Below are 18,228 nucleotides of genomic sequence, written 5' to 3'. Positions count from 1 at the left end.
GATTTAATCTAGTAAGAATATGTAGTGGAATAAAATTCAGGATGTCTGGCGGAAGGTACCATATAGGTTTTTACTACACAAGGGGTAAGATCCCCAGACACTCAGTGATAAATACACTTAGTGATAAATACACTCTGATTTGTGCCAAAGGATCCTTGTCCACAAGCCAGGATGCTGTCTGTGAGCCACCAAGATGACACTCAAGTTGATCCCCAGAGAGTAATAGAGCTTTTGCTGTATTATCTGAACAAGATGCCAGACCGAGGAAAGGGGAGGGGGACTCTTATCAGTGGCAGCTCAGCAGGCTGGGCTATTGGCATGGATTGTTTTACCATGGCAGTTACAGACAATAGCAGCAGACCAAGAAACATCTTTTTTATCCATAAGTTGACTCAAAGGATGTTGCTGAACTTAAATACCTTAAAGAAAGAGAGGTAAAGAGAAAAGGGATTTCATGGGACCTGACAACGATGCCTTTTAAAGGAGAAAACTAAGTAATCTTGTTTGACTTTTTTTTTTAATTAAAAAGTTGTTGTCCTTGAAATGCACAGCAACACTGGCAGATTCACAGGATAATGCTAGAACAAAAGGCTTCCCCTGTGCACACAAGGAAGGCACACATCAAGTTAGCCTGGGGCCTTCTCTGAGAGGAAATTACAGAATAAAGTAAAGGAATCTTGAGTGGTTGCTGAGAAAGAAAAAAAATGCTAAAAACAGAATCTGATAAACAATTATAAGACTTAGAATCAAAAGGGATCTTTGTTGCTATCTAGGGAAGCCTGGTAAATGTGGCAGCACATTTCAATCCCTGTGGAGGTTATTAAAAAGACAGTTAATTACGCTACAATCTGCACTAACTGTGTCAGAATCTGATACTCAGACTGGTTTGGAAATCTCTAATCTAGGGCACCATACAATATTCACCATACTTCTGCCCTAATACTTGTACTGCCATAACTGCTTTGGACATCGACCCTGGCATTTCTTCAATAACCAGGTATAGCAGATAATCATAATTATTATTAGTAGTATAGCTATGTCTTCCTATTTAATCATCAAAACAATCCTGAAAGATCACTGTAATCTCAGTTTACAAATCAGAAAACCAAAGTGGTGGGTCATTTTCTAGCACCTGGAGCTGCTAAATGACATACTCGGAATTGTAACAGAGATGGCTCCTTAGCTCACATTGGTTCCACTATACCATATAGTAATAGGTTGAACCAACCACATAGAATATCCGATATTAAATTTTTCAGCCTACAAAAGTTATGATTTATATCATTTAATATGAAAAGTTTGAAGTCATGAAAGAAAAAGACAAGGCACTGTATAAGAAATCACTGTGAAAAAATAAAGCTGCATGAACATTATGTTTCACAAATTAATCTTTTTCTTTCAGTGCATTGAAATTTGATGATATTAGAAATAAAATTTTCTACTATTGATTGGAAATTCCTTCCTTAGCTGACATCTTTCTGCTTGTGTTACTTAAGGATGAGTCAGAAGCCTGGGGCCTGGACTAAGCTGCAACAAGCTAGATGTCCAGGGAACACCACTTTAGGAGATACTCACTCTCTGGTGCCAAACCAGCACTTGCATTTTCTGAGGGTAAGTGACTTCTTACATTTACGCCCTGGATGCCTCCTTTGCTCAATCTAGTCCTGGCTTCACACTTCATCCTTATTTCTCCTCCTGTTCTTTTTATTCCATTTTTGTTAACTCTGTACCCAAATGATACAAAGAAGGTAATTATAATCATGAGAACCAAGCTCAAGGAAGCAAGAATTCTTTGTGGATAACTCAAAATATCACTTAACACTGCTTTGGGGAGAAATTACAAAGATAGAGCAGAAAAAAAATGGAGAGTGTGTATTTAAAATAGAAAAAAAAGCACAATTATTTAAAAAGTGGTTGAGGTTTAATGACTACGCTTACTATCCATCAAGCCTATTTAAAATTGTATTTTCTTCATGCCATAGTGATACTTCGGTTATTATAACCACAGCCATCCATTATCTATTAGCTTTATGAACTGAGAACTTTTCCTATGCCTTAAATCATGCATGCACAAGAAGACATGATTTAGTAATCACAAAAAGAAACGTGTGTTTTTTTGTTTTTTTTTTTTTTGAGACGGAGTCTTGCTCTGTTGCCCAGGCTGGAGTGCAGTGGCCGGATCTCAGCTGTAGAAGGAGGCAATCATAGAATCCTAGCATGACAGAATGGAGAATGAAAAGGGTCCTTAGAAGCCACCTGAGACTCAGGGAGGAACATACTTTCTACTCAGCCCTCTTTCATAGAAACAATCTTGCCACTGTTTTAAATATCTTTTAAAAAGAGAAAAAATCCTCTGTCAGATATCTTTACCAATGTCAGAGAATATTCTTACTAGAGTGCTCTCTTCTTAGCCAAAATCTTCCTTTTGCAGGTTTGTTTTTTTAAAATCCTGCTCAGCATCATGTAGCAACATAAGGCTGTTATCATTTTTTTTTTTATCAAAAATTAGTTCTCAAATATTGAGAAAGACTTTTATATTTGTTATAGTTATCCACATTAGACAGTCCAGGCTCTTTCAAAAAGCTGGACCAAGCCAAGACCTCTTTCTCTGAAAGTATCTTGTTTTGCAGTGTGTTTTTAGAACTGTTAGTTAGATACAAATGTTCATTCTCACTAGTCTTCTTCAGTATAGTTCTGGAAGCTCTAAATAGGCATGCAGATTAGAAAAAAAAATAAAATTATTTCCATTTGCATTGCCATGATTTTTTACATAGGAAATCCCAAAAAGTTTACAAAAACTCTTAAACTAATAAATAAATTCAATAAGGTGGGAGGATACAAGTTTAGCACACAAAAATCAATTATAGTTCTGTATACTAACAATGAATATGCAGAAACTGAAATTTAAAATACAATGACAATTATAATTTCTCTGAATAAAATGAAATAATTTTGCATATACTTAAAATATGCATAGAATTTGTTTGCTAAAAATTACAAAATACTGATGAGAAAAAATCAAAGACCTAAATAAATGGAAACACATACAAAGTGTATGGATTGGCAGACTCAACATGATGAAAATGTCATTTCTCTCAAAATTTATTTATAAGTTTAATTCACTGCCTATCAAAATCTCAACAAGGTATTTTAGTAAAAATAAGCTTATTATAAGGCACAGGTCATAGAATAACTAAAGAAAGCTTGACAAAGTAGAACAAACAGGAGGAAATATTCTACTCAATATTCAGGCTTACTATATAACTATGGTAACCAAGATAGTATGGTATTGACAGAGGAATAGACGCATAGGTCAACTGAACACACAGTGAACTAAAAAACAGACCCCCACAAATACACTCAAGTGATTTTTTTTATAAAGGTAAAAAACTAACTCTGTGTAGGAAGGATAGCCTTTTCAACAAAAGGTGCTGGAGCTATGAAACATCCATAGACAAATAAAAGAAAAGTATCACCAGTGATACCTCACTTTTTACATAAAATTAATTCAAATGAATCACCAAATTAGATATAAAATGTAATTCAACAAAAATTTGAGGGAAAAATTGGGGAAAAATCTCTAGAATGAAGGGCTAATCAAAGATTGTTATACTAGGCACCAAAAGTAGAATCCATAAAAGTAAAAAAATATAAATTGGGACCTCATCAGAATAAAAATATTTCCTCTCTGAAAGCCCATGAGAAAAAGATGAAAAACCAAACTACAGATGGGGAGAACTGTTTGCAAACCACATATCTAACAAATGACTAGAAATTAAAATATGTAAATAACTAGTCATTAGTACCCAATCGTTAAATACATAACAAAGAAACAAGCAATTCAATTGTAAAATGAGCAAAATACCTTTTGTTGAAGATGTGCAGAAGAGAATATACAGATAATTATATGGTTTGGGTCGGTTCCCACCCAAATCTCAAATTGAATTGTAATTCCCATAATCCCTATGTGTCGTGGGAAGAACCCGATGGGAGGTAATTTAAACATGGGGACAGTTACCCTCATGCTGTTATCTTAATAGTGAGTGAGTTCTCATGAGATGTGATGGTTTCATGAGGGGTTTTCTCTGCTTTTACTCAGCACTTTTCCTTCCTGTTGCCATGTAAAGAAAGACATGTTTGCTTCCACTTTCTCCATTATTGTAAGTTTCCTGAGGCCTCCTCAGCCATGCTGAATTGAGTCATTTAAACCTCTTTCCTTTACAAATTACCCAGTTCTGGGAATATCTTTATTAGCAGTGTGAGAATGGACCAATACAGTAAGTTAGTACCAGAAGTGGGGTACTGCTGTAAAGATACCTGAAAATGTGCAAGTGACTTTGGACCTGGGCAACAGTTAGAGGTTGGAACTGTTTGGAGGGCTCAGAAGAGACAGAAAAATGTGGGAAAGTTTGAAACTCCTTAGAGACTTTGAGGGTTCAGAAGACAGGAAGATGTTGGAAAATTTGGAACTTCCTAGATATTTATTGAATGACTTTGGCTGAAATGCTGATAGTGATATGGATAACAAAGTCCAGAATGAGGTAATCTCAAATGGAGATGAAGAAATTGTTGGGAACTGGAGCTAAGGTGACTCTTGTTATGCTTTAGCAAAGAGACTGGCAGCATTTTGCTCCTGTCCCAAAATCACTGTGAATCTTTGAACTTGAGAGAGATCATTTAGGGTATCTGGCAAAACAAATTTCTAAGCGGCAAAACATTCAAGAGGAAGCAGAGCATAAAAGTTTGGAAAGTTTGCAGACTTATGATGCAGTAGAAAAGAAAAACCCATTTCCTGAGGAGAAATTCAAGCTTGCTGCAGAAATTTGCATAAGCCACAAGGAACTTAATGTTAAATCCCAAGACAATGGGAAAAATGTCTCCAGATATTTTGTCAGAGACCTTCACATCAGCCCCTCCCATCACAGTCCCAGAGACTTAGGAGGGAAAAATGGTTTCATGGGCCAAGCCCAGGCTCCCCACTGCCAGGCACAGGGCCCCCTTGCTCTGTGTAGCCTCAGGACATGGTTCCCAGCGTTCTAGCTGCTTCAGCTCCAGCAATGGCTAAAAAGGGCCAAGGTACAACGCAGGCCATGGCTTCTGAGGTTGCAAGCTCCAAGCCTTGACAGCTTCCATGTGGTGTTGAAGCCTGTGGGTGCACAGAAGTCAAGAATTGAGGTTTGGGAACCTTGGCCTAGATAGAAATGCCTGGATGTCAAGGCAGAAGTTTGCTGCAGGGATGGAGCCCTCATGGAGAACCTCAGCTAGAGCAGTGCAGAAGGGAAATATAGGATTGGAGCCTAGTGGAGCTGTGACAAGAAGGTCACCATCCTATAGAGCCCAGAATGATAGATTCCCCCAACAACTTGCACTGTGCACCTGGAAAAGCCACAGAAACTCAATGCCAGCTGTGCAGGAACATGGGAGGGGGGCTGTACCCTGCAAAGCCATAGGGGTAGAGCTGCCCAAGGCCATAGGAATCCACCTCTTGCATCAGTGAGACCTGGATGTGAAACATGGAACCAAAGGAGATTATTTTGGAGTTTTATGGATTAATGAGTATCCTCTTGCCTTTCGGACTTACATGGGGCCTGTAGCCTCTTTGTTTTGGCCAATTTCTCCCATTTGGAACAGGTGTATTTACCCAATGCATGTACCTCATTGTATCTAGGAAGTAACTAAATTGCTTTTGATTTTACAGGCTCATACGCAAAAGGGACTTGCCTTGTCTCAGATGAGACTTTGGACTTGGATGTTTGAGTTAATGGTTGAATGAGTTAAGATGAGACTTGGGAGGGGTCGGGGCAGAATTACATGGTTTAGCGATGTCTCTACCCAAATCTCATCTTGAATTATAGTTCCCATAATCCCCATGTATTGTGGGAGGGACCTGGTGGAAGGTAATTGAATCATGGGAGCAGTTACCCTCATGCTATTCTTGGGATAGTGAGTGAGTTCTCATGAGATCTGATGGTTTTATAAGGGGCTTTTGCCTCTTTTACTGGGCATTTCTCCTTGCTGCCACCATGTTAAGAAAGATGTGTCTGCTTCCCTTTCGGCCATGATTGTAAGCTTCCTGATGCCTCCCTAGTTATGCTGAACTGTGAGTCAATTAAACTGTTTTCCTTTATAAATTACCCAGTCCCACTTACGTCTTTATTAGCAGTGTGAGAAGGGACTAAATCAGATTCCATATAAGCACATGAAAATATATTCAACATCTTTAGCTGTGTTCAACCATCACAGAAACACAAATTAAAAGCACAATGATATATCACTACACAACTATCATAATGGCTAAAACAGAAAGTAGTGACAATTCCAAATGCTGGCAGGGATTCAGAAAAACTGGATTACTTCTATATTATGGAGGATAATTTAAAATTGAACAGCCATTCCAGAAATCAGCTTGGCAGTTTCTTATAAAACTAAACATGAAATTACCATATGACCCAGCAATTGCACCCTTGGGCATCTATCCTAGAGAAATGAAAACTTTGTTTTCACAAAAAGACCCACAAAAAATATTCAAAACAGCTTTCTTTCTTTTAGCCAAAAACTGGAATCCATCTAGATACTCTGTAATAGGTGAATGTTTAAAGAAATTGTGGGTCATACATACCATCAAATACATCAACAAAAAGGAATGACCTATTGGGGAAAGCAAGAACTTGAATGGATTTCTAGGAATTTATGCTAAGTAAAAAAAAAATCCTCACACCTGTAATTCCAGCACTTTGGGAGGCCAAAGTGGGTGAATCATGAGGTCAGGAGATTGAGACCATCCTGGCTAACATGGTGAAACCCTGTCTCTACTAAAAATACAAAAAAATTAGCCGGGTGTGGTGGTGGGCACCTGTAGTCCCAGCTACTCGGGAGGCTGAGGCAGGAGAATGACGTGAACCCGAGGAGGGGCAGAGCTTGCAGTGAGGCGAGACTGGGCCACTGCACTCCAGCCTGGGTGACAGAGCAAGACTCCATCTCAAAAAAAAAAAAAAAAAAAAAAAAAAATCCAGTCTCAAAAAGTGATAGACTCTATGATTCCATCTTATAACATTTTTCAAATGATATCATTTTTTATGAATTTTACTTTAACTTCTGGGATACATGTGCAGAACATGCAAGTTTGTTACATACGTATACATGTGCCATGGTGGTTTGCTGCACCCATCAACCCATCATCTAGGTTTTAAGCCCCGTGTGCATTAAGTATTTGTCCTAATGATCTGCCTCCCCTTGTCCCCCTCCCCCTGACAGACCCCGATGTGTGATGTTCCCCTCCCTGTGTCCATGTGTTCTCAATGTTCAACTCCCACTTATGAGTGAGAACGTGTGGTGTTTGGTGTTCTCTTCCTGTGTTACTTTTCAGAGATCCGTGTCCCTGGAAAGGACATGAACTCATTCTTTTTTATGGCTGCATAGTATTCCACTGTGTATACGTGCCACATTTTCTTTTTTTTTTTTTTTTTTTTTTGAGACGGAGTCTCGCTCTGTCGCCCAGGCTGGAGTGCAGTGGCCGCATCTCAGCTCACTGCAAGCTCCGCCTCCCGGGTCTACGCCATTCTCCTGCCTCAGCCTCCCGAGTAGCTGGGACTACAGGCGCCCGCCACCTCACCCGGCTAGTTTTTTGTATTTTTTAGTAGAGACGGGGTTTCACCGTATTAGCCAGGCTGGTCTCGATCTCCTGACCTTGTGATCCGCCCGTCTCGGCCTCCCAAAGTGCTGGGATTACAGGCTTGAGCCACCGCGCCCGGCCGTGCCACATTTTCTTTATCCAATACCATGTTTTAAAGCAAGGGTAGATTAATGGTTACCAGGGTTTAGGGACAGGAGACAGGGCACACGAGGGAGGGAGGTGTGGTTCTTAAAAGGGCAACACAAGGGATCTTTATGGTGCTGGAACTGTGGTGACTTGACTGTGGTGGTAATGGATACACAAGTCTTTATAGATGTCAAAATTTGATAGCACTTAATATACACGCATACCCAAATGCAGATATAACTGGGGGAATCTGAATAAGATTTGAACGTATTTTGGTTGCGATATTATAATTTTTAAAATTGTTACTATTAGAGAAAATTGTCCCATGTTTTTCCAAGAGGTTTTCTTGTCTCAGTTTTCTTTCAGTTCTTGAACACATCAGAGAGTGTCAACCAGGTACTAATTTTTGCCACATTTAAGTTTCTATAGACTCTAAGAAAGAAAGCAAATGACTTCTCACTTAACATGCTAGCAATAGCAGCATAGGCAGGTCCTAGATACAGCAACAATGAAACAATAACTAGTAATTACCTTATTGTAGGCTATGGGGATTGAAGTTAAAAACATAGAAACCCAAATCCTCAAATCCAGGGTTTTCTTAAAAATTAATGTAGTACTTTTCAAAAGGTAAGAATCTCTTTTATTTGATGTGAAGAAAAAAAGCCTTATTTCTGTATGTGAATAATTCATGCTGTGTGGATGTAATTTTTATTGCAAAAATGAGATGCCCTTATGCAACAGAACAAGTTATTTTTTATTTGTAAAATGTATGGAATCTCAAGCACAAGCTATGGCAATAGCACGGAAAAGGTTTATCTCATGAAATTAAAATCTTACTAAAAGGGTCCTGAGGGATGGGTGAAGATGCAGAAGGTTAGTAAGATAGGTTAGTTAGTCTTTTTAAAATGTGTATAAATTTAAGGGGTACAAGTGCAATTTTGTTACATGGTTATATCGTTATATTGTGTAGCGTTGAAGTCTTGGCTGTTAGTGTAACAAGTGCCTAAATAATGTGCATTGTACCTATTAAGTAATTTAAGCAATTTCTCATCCCTCACCCCTCCCACCTTCCCACCCTCTGAGTCCAAAGATTATAACCAAATAGAGGCCAACAGGAAGGTAAGATGGCAACCTCCCTATGGAGTCAAATAGGTATTTTAGAACCAAAAAAGTGAGTGAAGATGCTTATAAACTTGTGACTGCTCTTGGTGGAAAAAGTAAAGAAAACTATCTGTTCAGAACTAGACCAAGCTATAAACCTTAGAAAGTTGGCACCTCTCACAGCTAGAAATCAATGCTTTGTAATATGCACTGGCTTAAAATTTCTTGCATTTTTAAATTTATCTTTTGTTGCTTTTGACAAAACTCTTGACATTCTGTTGTTCTTAACTGTGAAGAGGATTTTGTCTGCATTTAGTCCGGGGTTTTTAAGAGAGAGAGAAAGCAATGTCCTTAGGGAAAAACCAGCAGCAATGGATTCCCAGTAAAGTGCCCAAGAGAAAGACAATCTCATAGAGAAAAAAGCTCAGGTCCCCTGCTGGAGCCAGAGCTCTCCACTTGCTAAGTTTTGAAGCTCATATGCTTTTATCCTAAGACTACAGTTTTATTCACCCCGCCCCCACTTGCCTTTTACTCCCAATATCTATTGCTAATACAAAGAAGCATTTGCTCTGAGGTTTCATTTTGAGCCTGCTACAGTTTACAACTCAGTTTCTGCTCTCAGTCTTCTGAGTCACACTTTCTAGATTGCTGCTGTCATAGTCTGTTGATGATCCAAAGTCATTTTCCATCACTTGCTTCTTAGAGGCCTTCACATTCAAGGTGGTATCATTTGCTGATCCACTAGTATGGAAGCAGGAGGTGCTGAATATAAAAGAAACAAAATATATACTTCTGTCCTTGGAAAGTTTATAGTCATGAAAAGGGCTTGGGAAGGCTTAGAAAGCAATTTGCAAATAGACATATTAAAATAGTGAAAACAGTACTATATTAAGGCCAGGCACAATCTAACAAACAAAGGAATGATAATAAAAATAATAACTAGACTTATGAAATCTTTTATAATTTTTCAATTCCTCCCTAGCCTTATCTCACTGGTTACAACCCTGTCAAATAAAGACCTAATGCTTTATTAAATCTCTATTTTGCTGATATAGCAAAAAATTGGGGCTCAGAGTTTGTCACTGTTGTGGGTACCTGAGGCTCTGAGCTCTTGTTTTTCTTTCTACATGCCACCTTCTGAATAAGGGGAGATGGGATGGATTTTGGACATAGGTGCGTTTGGAATAGGATTCTATGGGAAGTAAAATTATGTACAATGGCAGACAGAAGTGGAGAGAACATTGTTGTGTACTATTAATCTTGAAGTAAACAAATAAAAGCAGAAAGTCTCCACACAAATGCAGAAACTATTTTTTATTTTTTAAAAATTGAGTCATGCAGGTCACCTGTTTGGTTGGGAGACTGTTTCTGTGGACTCATCCTTTCTCTCTGGCTTTGATAACTTTATATTTCTTAAATGTATAACTTGAAATCAGGCAATCAATCTACTCTCCTTGTCCCATACATAAGTGGGTCATAATAACATTTTCATTGGTGAAAACTAACTCAAAAGAGTTCAGTTCTTCTAAAGATCAATCTTCAATATGTCTCTTTGCAGCAAAGGGAAGGCCAGTATTAACTTTCATGAGGATGCATAAGGAGACGGTGATACATGAGTTCTTTCTGAAGGAAAAAGTAGCCTAGGCAAACTAGGAACTGTTTCACAGGCATAAAAGCTATGGCCATGTGATTTACATAATAAGCTACAGCGTTCCCTTCAAACTAAGGTTCTCTGCATCACACCTTAACATAAGTAAAACAGAGAAGCAGGGAGAGGCATGGAAGAAAAAGTGATAACCTTTCCTAGAATCAAAGGGCAGCTATATATGTTGGGGAAGAATCTCTATGTTTTTTAATATCAGTGTTAAAGGTCATATCCATCTGTCTCTAGGGGGGAAATGAGTTTTCCCTTCCATAGTTAGAATTTCATTTCTATCTTCATTGAATGAAGTCCACAACCTAAAATGCCATGCAGGTAAGTAGAGAGAGATGCAATATTAGTCTATAATTTGCAACATCCATCACATTTCATCAGTGCAGAAATGTTACAAAATGTGCAGACCCAACTGACAGGATTGCCAAGGGAACCTCCTCCTTCATTGTGCTTCCATCCTTCTCTGCTTGCCTTGCACGTCCAACCCCAGTACACTACTTTTTGCCAGTGAATTATTTTGGGATTGTATCCTCAGCTATTTATGGAGCAGCTATTCTGTCCTAAGAATGTGCTGCCCTGACAGATGAGAGATTAGTGAGACATAGTCCCTGACCCAACGGGCTGAATGGTTAAAACAATCTAGGTGGCCTTGAACAGCACAATCTTGTATATGGTGAAGGGCTACACTGCAAGCACAGAAAGAGTTCTGAAATGCAATATAGCAAATTAAAAAGAACTAAATATTGAGGGTTTGGAGGTCTTTGCCATGTTACTCATTTTCTCCTACTAAGATATGGCCATAATTATTATATATCTGTACCTTAATGAATGTATCTGTTGTATGTAAATAATATCAGCTGCCTGGCCTAGAGCATGAAACTATTGTGAAGGACACATGAGTTCATGCACTTTGATGAGAGTTTTAAATGATATATCTGAAAGATGAAAGCAGTTAAGAATGAAAATTAAAGTGAGCAGTAGCTAGAAAGAGGCCAGGAGGCTAACTATGGGCCAAGTTATAAAGAAAAGAAATTCAGACTAAGATGAGAAAAACTGTCAGCAGAGAAAAGAATTGAGCAGATAGGCAGAAAGAAGCAGAGATGCCAGGAGAGGGTCCATGAAGAGAGAAGGGGAAGAGGTGAGAGAGGAGAGAGAGAGAGTGGTGTAAAGTTGGAGAGTAGGAGGTAGATGTCACATGATATAGCACTCTGTCAAAATGCAAGCCACTGAAAGGTAGAGAGCATCTTTGAATCCACCTACAGTACTGAAAATAGTGTGCTATGTATTGCACCTATAGTAGACACTCAATTCATATTTGCTGAAATAAAAATCTCGCCATATTAGGAGATCTTTTGGCTCTTTTGCCAAAATCATCAGAGGGATACATTTTAATTTCTTACAAAATTACCCCTCCTGTCATTCTCCTTCAGGCTCTATTCACACCGAGCAAATGAAATTCAGTGTCTTTGAGAAGTGCAGCAAGCTGTAAACACACATATTATAAATGTCAAAATAATATTGACTTCAAAATAATAGTTATTAGGTATTGCAAATAGTTATAATTATTGAGAAAATATAGTAACTGAGTATGAGACCTCTCAGAAGCTGAGTGAACTTAGGCAAAAAATTATGTTTGTCAGAGTAAATTATGGAGACATTCATTTGTGTGAGGTGTATATGTTTCTTTTTTGTAATCTGCATTCCTCTGTTTCAAGGAGATAGACAGATATTCATGTCCTCATAGCTCAGGGTTGATGCTGCTTCAGGGAACTTATCACGACCACCTCAGCACTTATTCCTGAGGAAAGTGGGAAATCATGTAATGCCTTTGAGGTGGGAGGCAAGTTCTTGAAGAGAACAAGAGAGAACAGAGGCAGAATAGATTTCCCAAGTCAGGAGAAGGAAAAAAGCCCTTCAAAATCTGGGGGTGTTTGCCCTACATTTTGGCAGAGCCAAAATGGGGAGGTAGAAAATCCTGGGACAGAGCTGGCTGCCTAGTGCATCCCCAGGGGGTTGGCAGTAAAAGTTCAGCCTCCATGTATGACAAAGATCTTTCTGCCCGGGTGTGGCACAAAAGCAACACAGACACCTCCCTCCAGGGACCATGTAGGTTTAGGAAATGAAAACATCATATGCGGACCACAAAACACGGTGCTCTCCCCAAAAGGCCTACTTTGAGTAAAACTCCTAGAATCATTTCATGCTCTCCCAAAAAGTATCCCAGTTAACACCAGAAAATCAAATTTCTCTTTAACTGTAGGAAATGAAATAATTAAATGTTATGTTTGATTCCATATTAGAAAAATAGACTACCTGAATATGAATCTTTAATAGCTGACCATCTGATTATTTATCCTGCTAACATTTAAGAACCATGTTTTAGGTGGGGTATTTTCTTTGAGATACATATTGGGTAGAAACATGAAACTTGACAATCCCTTCAACACAAATTTCTCGAGAAAACAAGGAGTGCTTCCTTAAATATGCTGTCAAAACATAGTTTTAACAAAGTTTTAGTTTAAAGATCTAATTGGCTTTTATTAGTGAATCTAGAATTGGGCAGCATGTCTGTCTATAGCATAGAATAAGTGCTCCAATGAATTCATTAGAAAAGGTGGGCTTTATAGGCAGAAAGGGACTCAAAAAAGCAAAAATAAAGAACATAAAACGGATTTACAATTTCAAAGTTACTTTCCTTATAGGGTTAAAGCATAGGGGACTTTCTTATCACGCCATCTAGAACATGGTAAGAAAGTGGATTTTGCTATTATCTCTCTTTCTCTATTTCTCTTCCTGATGTTTCAGAAGGCCAGATAAATGACTTAATTTTGGTTAGGTGAGAGACTCCATTTCGGTCTGTTGGGATACAGTACAGGAGCTCAGTACAAAACTATGGCCCCCATACATTTTGTTTAACGATATTCTCCTTTTGCTCAGATCTCACCTTGTTGAGAGTGTGACCAAAACTTACAGCATCAGTGATATTGTCAGTCACCTTCATTTTTTGTTTTTCAGTCACATGTCAGAGGTTACAGAGTCTTTGTTACTACTCGTTTGAGTTTTTATCACTCTAGCCAAAGACAGACTATTTGGCATTAAGCAAATGGCTGCACACAGGCAATTAAAACTTTTGAGAAGATATAATACATCAGGAAAAATACTATTATGACGGCCAGGAGGATAATACTGAGTTTGGAGTATGTATGTTCCTTAACCAAGGTCCCCATGAGTCAAACCAACAAATATGGAACAGACCAAAGAATGCGGCCAACAAGAAATCCACTAGACCAAGTAGCCTGTACATTACTTTTTTGAAGAGTCATTACAATACTCAACATATTTATACATGTGCAACAGCAAATGTTAGCAACTGCAAAATACAGTGGGAAGAAAGATGGGTCAGTTTTATTATACTTATAATATGATCAAGGGTAAGAGAATCTCATAACTGCAGGTTTGCTGATGAGATTGGAACTCTTAAATCTGAGCCATATCCAGTGCTTAGATGCAGGCATTTTGGACTGGTCTGGCAGTCTGGTGGCATTGGCCTGCCAGGAGCCTGTTTGCATGAGGATTCAGGGACTCTTTGGGGAGGACTCTTATTCTAAAGAAAGGACGAGCAGACCGAATGGTTAAACAGAGTCACTGTTGTCAACCAGAGAAGTCACTCTGATTATCACTTGGTGTTTGTAACCTGGAATTGCCTTCCGGCTAAATTCCTGTGAACATGTGTCTTATTCTAAGGAGAAGAGAAAACTGAAAAACCAATTTGTTAATTTCTTCTAAGTTACTAGGACATAGGGTTGCTGTGCAATAGATTTAAAAAGAAACAAACCTATTCCTCCTGTGTAACTGAGACTTTGTACCATTGACCATCATTCCCTCATTCCCCACAACCTCCAGCCTCTGGTAATTACCATTCTACTCTCTGCCTTTATGAGTTTGATTGTTTCAGATTCCACATGTAAGTGAGAACATGAGATATTTGTCTTTCTGTGCCTGGTTTATTTTACTTAGCATAATGTTCTCCAATTCCATCTGTAATGTTGCAAATGACATAATTTCTTTTTTAAAAAAGCCAAGTAGCATTCCATTGTGTATATATACCGCATCTTCTTTAGCTATTAATCTGTTGAGGGACACAAGTTGATTCTGTAACTTGGCTATTGTGAACAGTGTTGCAATGAATGTAAGCATGCAGACATCTCTTTGACATACTGATTCCAAATCTTTGGGGTAAAATACCTGGAAGTGAAATAGCTGCATTGTATCGTAGTTCTATTTTAGTTTTGTGAGAAAGCTCCATACATATTCCATAATGGCTGTATTAATTTACATTCCAACCAACAATGTACAAAGGTTCCCTTTTCTCCTCATCCTCATAAATACTTGTTTTCTTTCGTCTTTTTCACAGTGGCCATTCTCACAGGTGTTGGGTGATATCTCATTGTGGTGTGTGGTTTTGATTTGCATTTCCTAATAATTAGTGATGTTGAGCATTTGTTCATACATCTGTTAGCCATTTGTATGTCTTCTTTTGAGAAACGTCTATTCAGATCTCTTGCCCATCTTTTAATCAAATTGTTTGTTTTCTTTCTATAGAGTTAAGTGTTTTTTTATTTTTTCGTATATTAATCTCTTGTCAGATGTGTAGTTTACACATATTTTCTCTCAATTCCTGGGCTGTCTTTTTACTCTGTTGTTTCTTTTGTTGTGCAGAAGCTTTTTAATTGGATGTAATCCCACTTAACTATTTTTGCTTATGTTTCCTGTGCTTTGGTGTCAAATCTAACAAACTCATTGGCCAGTTAAATGTGGTTGGAGTTTTCCACTATGTTTTCTTCTAGTAGTACTATAGCTTCAGGTCTTATGTTTAAGTCTTTAATCAATTTTGAGTTAATTTTTGTATATAGAATGAGATAGGGTTATAATTTTATTCTTCTGCCTATGGATATCCAGCTATCCCAACACCATTTATTGTAGACATTGTCCTTTACCCATTGTGTGTTCTTGACACCTTTGTCAAAAATCAAACATGAAAACAGATTGTGAGACCTGAGGGGAGAAAAATCAATTGAATGTACATGCATGAGTTCATTTCTGTACTCTCTATGCTATTGAATTTGTCAGTGTGTCTATTTTCACGCCAGTACCATGGTGTTTAATTACAAATACTTTATAGTATAATTTGAATATTCAATAGATTTAAAGGAATCAAACTCATACAGAATAGTTTTGTGACAATAATAGAATTGTTAGAAGTCAATAATATAAATATATTTAGAAAATGTCCCCCAAATTGAAAATTAAATACTACACTTCTGAATAACCCATAGGTCACAAGAGAACCATAAGGGGTCCTAGAAAATATTTTAGATGAAAGATGATGAAAAACATAATATATTACAATTTGTGAGACACAACTAAGGCAATTTTAGACCAAAATTTACATAATTAAATACTTACATAATAAAAGAAGAAAAGTTTAAAGTATAAACTGGGAACATGACTTTCTTTCTTCCTTGTTTCAGCCAAGGACTTAGAATTGTTTCAGCTTATCAAAGATTCCAGATACTCTCCTAAGTTGTCTGAACACTTTGACTCCAGAATCTGTTAGTGATCATAGAGGGCAGAAATTCCTGGAGTGAGCCAGCTGAATTTTTTTTTTACCAGAGGCAGGGCTGAGAAATTCTCCTTTAGCTTCATAGGCAACAGAGGGCTCAGCAGAAGAGGGGCTATGAAAAGCAAAGGAAATAAGTGATAGAAACCTCATTGTAGCTGATAGAACTTATTCATAAGTAAATGTGAAAAGAAAAAACACACAGAGTTTCCATCAGAAATAATAGGGGGTGTGGTAGCTTTAGAGGTGAGTAATAACTTGAAGGAAGTTAAAGATCAGTGGCACACATATGATGGCAAATTCTCCCGGAGTGAGTACAATACAGCCATGTGTATACAGAGAAAGTCCAAACTGTGGCCTTCTTAAAACATCTAATTTAGTAAGACAGTGCATTAGTTATCCATTGCTGTATAACAAGTTATCCTCAAATTTGGTAGCTTGAAATAACAATATTTACTTTCAGTTTCTATAGGTTGGGAATCTAGATCCAGCTCAGTAGAATCTTTTGTTTCAGGATATCCCACAGGCTGCAATCGAGGTATGCACTGGGCCTCCAATGTCTAAGCCTCCACTGAGGAGGAATCCACTCTAGATCACTCATGTGGTTATTGGCAGGATTCCATTCATTTTGGGTGTTACACTGACAGACTCATTTCCTCGTGGGCTTTTGGCTGAAGGCCACCCCCTCTCCTTTCCAGGTCATTCCCCCCAACATTGCAGCTTGCTTCATCCAAGCATGCAAGTGGAGAAGTCAAAGGGAAGAGAGTCTAGCAAGATAAAAGGTGCAATCTCTTGTAACCTAACTACAAAAGTGATAACTTTTGTTGGATTCCATCCATTAGAAACAAGCTAGGTCCAGCCCACACTGAAGGGGAGGCCATGAGTACCAGGCCATGGAGATTACTGGGAGCCATTTCAGAAAGCTACCACAGACAGGAAAACAGGTGAGGGGTGGGGAAGAGATTTATCCACGCTGCCAGGGCATTTCCTGTTGGAGTGTGATTACCTAAATAATACTCAACATTGGGACATTAAGCCCCTAAGGTGCTCAGACAACAACTGCGCTCAGATGCATGGAGTTATATAAGAGGCAGGACATTAGGCAGGCCCTAAGTGTAGAGATTTGTCTGAGATAAAGGTGACCATACATGACAGCAGCAGGAAGCCTTTCAACAAAGGGAAATATTGAACTGGGAATACAGGAAGAAGTAGCTAATGAGGGGGAAGAGTGAATGATTATGTGAGAGTACATAGGAAGTTTTACTTGCTTTTAAAATATTTATTTTATACAAACAATTTTGTAGACAACCTTTTAAATAATATTTTATAGATGTTTTGTGTGAATATATGAGTAGGTTTCTCTAGTCCTTATGTCATCAATGAGTTCCTGAAGATAAAAGTTTGAGAAGTCCAGTTAGCGTGATTCATTGAAGTGTTTTCTAAACTTCAGTCATTCAAGTATTTCCTTTGTGACTTTTCCCAGAGTTGTATTATTATTAGGAAACATTTAAAAAAGTGTAATGTGCATTTTAACTCTGACATATTTTAAGAATATTTTTATAATCACTGCTAGAAACAGAAATCTGTTATTACTGGTCATAAATATTATTCTTATGTACATTGAAATTGATGTATGTGTATAAAATATTTGTCTATGTACTTCATCTCCAGTGATAGCAAAATCGAATTAAAAATTATATAATGGAAGGAACATGTACTTTGGGTTTGAATCACGACTTTGCCATTTTCTATTTATTAAAATATAGGTAAGTAAGGAATAGTTGACTTATTTGAAACTCAGATGTCTACAAAATTGGGATAATAGTATTCACCTTGACACATTATTATTCTGTTCTAATGAGATATTTGTGAAAAGGGTCATATTTAGTGTTTAATAATAACTGTAAAAATAATATTGGTGATAACTATTACATATTGCACAATTACTATGTGCATTGTACTAAACTGTAGTATGTTTTTAATAAAAGTTGGTATTTGTTTTCAAAAACTGTGTTATCAAATAGTACAATAGTTCCACTTAATATTGATGATCTCCCTAAACAGTTCCCAAGTTTCTAAGGGACTAAAAAAATT

The sequence above is a fragment of the Macaca fascicularis genome, chromosome 2 (assembly GCF_037993035.2).
Source record: "Macaca fascicularis isolate 582-1 chromosome 2, T2T-MFA8v1.1".
Classification (NCBI taxonomy): Eukaryota; Metazoa; Chordata; class Mammalia; order Primates; family Cercopithecidae; genus Macaca; species Macaca fascicularis.
This window is presented reverse-complemented; position numbering follows the sequence as displayed.